Source organism: Nannospalax galili, unplaced genomic scaffold (assembly GCF_000622305.1).
Source record: "Nannospalax galili isolate Female #2095 unplaced genomic scaffold, S.galili_v1.0 scaffold427, whole genome shotgun sequence".
NCBI classification, from domain to species: domain Eukaryota; kingdom Metazoa; phylum Chordata; class Mammalia; order Rodentia; family Spalacidae; genus Nannospalax; species Nannospalax galili.
The window spans coordinates 131,711-135,050 of record NW_008356259.1 but is presented as its reverse complement, the minus strand read 5'-3'; positions in this window follow the sequence as shown (position 1 = coordinate 135,050).

Below are 3,340 nucleotides of genomic sequence, written 5' to 3'. Positions count from 1 at the left end.
GCTTAACAAACCCAGGCTGAGGGAGCATCACACAGTGAATTGCCTCCATTGGACTGGCCTGTGGCCATGTCTGTGGGCTATTTTCTTGATTGTTGAGTGATGTGGGAGGGCTCAGCCCACTCTGGCAGTCTACACCTGAGCAGGTGGTCCTGTATTATATAAGAAAGCAGGTTGGGCAGGGGCCAGGGGAGCAAGCCAGTAACCAGCGTTCCTTTATTGCCTGTACTCCAGCTCCTGCCTTCAGGTTCCTGCCCTGAGTTCCTACCTTGGACTCCCTCTGTGATGAACTGTGACCTGGGAAATGGAAGGCAAATAAACCCTTTCCTCTCCAAGTTGGTTTTTGTCAGTGTTTTTATCACAGCAATAGAAAGCTAACTAATTCAGGTATCTTGATCTGAGATCTATCAATATGTGAGTCATCTAACATATCTTTTAGACTGGTCATATAAGCACTCATGATGAAGATGGTTGTTCCTAAATTTATAATGAGTGATGATCTCCTTATTGTGGTCCAAAGTTCAGTTGCTCCACCGGTTGTCTTCCCAGTTCTATGTCTTCCCACCGGACACACACACCCTCCAGGGCCTGGCATGTTATTGTAAGCGTGGGGACTGGGCCTGGCCTCCATCTCAGTCCACAACCATAGATGAGCCATCTGTCCACTCAGCACATGCAGGACACTTTACTGAAGTGCAGTGTCAAGTGGATGGTCTTTGTGGCTTCCTCAAATGCTCCAGGATTTAACTCTGCTGTTTGTCTGCCCTTCTAACTTTACAGAATCTTTTCTTTTTCTTCTTGAAGGTGAACTTCCAACAGAAGTAGTTCCTGTTTACATTATATAATCTGAGTTGGTTTTATGCTCATTACTTATATTCCATAAGGCTTTTTCTTGTTTTTTGTTTTTTTAACATAGATATGATTGCATTTAAAAACATGCTCTTGGGCCCGGAGAGGTGGTTCAGCAGTTAAGAACACTGATTTTTCCTGCAGAAGACCTGGGTTTGAATCCCAGCATCCACATGGCAGCTAAGAACTGTCTGTAACTCCAGTTCCAGGGGATCCAATGGCCTCATCTGTCCTCTGTGGCATTGCACAACACAGGTGCACTTACCTACATGCAGGCAATACACTCATACACATAAGATAAAAATAAAATAAATCATGCTCTTGTTTTCTCAACAAAGATTGGTTTTTGAGAAAAAATTCTAGATATGAATAAAAATTATTAAGGGAATCAAAATTTGAGCATGAACTCTGTTTTATTGTAATAAAACACAAATACACTGAAAGTAATTTCTATGACTAAAAAAGAGAGATCACATTCACAAAGAACAAAAAGTAAAAGCACATTACTGCATTTCAAAAATACAATCTTTACTTAACAACAAATCACATAAAGATCCCCCAACCCCCAGCCCTTCCTATATTTTCAAGATTACTCACTTTGGTACGAAGTAGTGTTGTTGTTGGAAATGGTTTTGCTGTGCTGAGGCTCCCTTTCTTCGTCAGTCACAATGGCTAATGAAGTCCTGCTCTCCAACAGAGAAGACAAGCTCACAGTAGCAATCACGATTTTTCTTTTACAATATTTGGAACACAGTGGTCTTTGTGGGAGTTTTAGTTTCGAAAGTTAATGTAATTTGGAAAGTTGAAACTGCATAGTTGCCAGGCCTTATTGTTAGATAAGCGTCTAATGCTAAGGAAATCTAGAATAAATACCAAAAGATGTTTTCTTATCCACTTGAGGATAATAGACCAAATCTTAAAGACTTGAGTGGCAAAAATGAAGTCCTGAAACAATTTATATTTTTACTAAGCAAATACTTTTTCTGAAGTTGTAGAGGATAACCCATGATAACAATATATGAACTATTCATTCCCATACCAAATGAAATTTTCATTTTCCTGTTTTTTTAATCAACCATGCTCCAGAATGGTAATACTAAAACTGAAGAGAGATATTCTCTAGGTTTATCATAATCATGCAACATATGTTTTAATTTATTTAATTTTTATTTATTTTTATTTTATGTATATGAGTCTATTGCCTGTAAGTGCACCCATGCCATGCAATGCCCACCTGGAACTGGAGTTAGGTACAGTTGTTAACCACCATGTGAGTGCTGGGAATGGAACCTGTGTCCTCTGCAAGAGCAGTCAGTGCTCTTAACCGCTGAGCTATCTCTCCAACCCCATGAACTATGTTTTTAATAATTTATATCTGCTTCTTATATTTAGGTCCTGATCAATTTTGAAAAATTCAAGAATGGTCCTTTTCGTTAAGCAGCAGAAGAATATCATATTTCTTATTATGTCAAAATCAAGGAGGAGGCAAGACTGGAGAGATGGCTCAGCAGTTAAGAGCACTGGCTGCTCTTGCAGAAGATCCAGGATCAATTCCACCATCGACATGGTAGCTTACAACTATCTGTGACTTCAGTTCTAGGGAATCCAATGTCTTCTGCTTTCAGTGGGCATTGTAAGACACAGGTGCACTTACATACATGCAGGCAAAATGCTCATAAAAATAAATAAAGTTTGAAAATTTAAAAAACAAGTAGAAGTCAGCACTGATAGGCAACAGCATCCTTTGAATCACGTCAGGTGAAGGAAATGCTTAGGGGCATGTCTTCCAAAATACTCTTCCCTTGTCTCTTGAGCAGCCTATAGTAAATGCATAAAATTGATGATACTGACAGTGACAGGAAGGCATAAACACTCAACAGCAAGACTTGGGTGGTCCTAGCGGAGAGAGGGACCTTATGGGCAAGTTGCACAAGGAAATTCTTATGTCAAACTTCCTCAGGAAATGAAGAGTCACAATATAAGAGAAACCTGAGCCTACCACAAAGAGGGGAGGAAAGTCTATCCTACACATTTTAAAATCTCACATATCTTTGAAAAAGTCCAATTATTGAAACCAAACCTAAATCAAAACCCTGTGATTTAGAATAAAAACGATATAAACAAGAAGAGTACAAATTGGGGGAGAGTGAATCAGATGTTATAGAAGAGATGCTGCATTGTTTAATGTGGTCCAGAGAAAGAATCAAGATAATGCTATTCATTAGTTCATTCATCCTTTTAAAACCATTTCTTTACTAAGTGTCTACAATGTACTTATTACCCTTGTATACCTGTGTATCAATGCTCTGAAGTAATACATCATTATCTTTAGGAAGATAAACTTTGAATGGTGGGGAATAGAAAATAAATGATGCAAATAGTGAAGTTTAAGGTGTCAGGTGGTGGCAGTGGACTGAAAAAAATAAATAAGCTCAGGAGATAAGAAATATCTGAAAAGGGTAGAATGCAATTTTAGGCAGCATAGTCAAGAAAG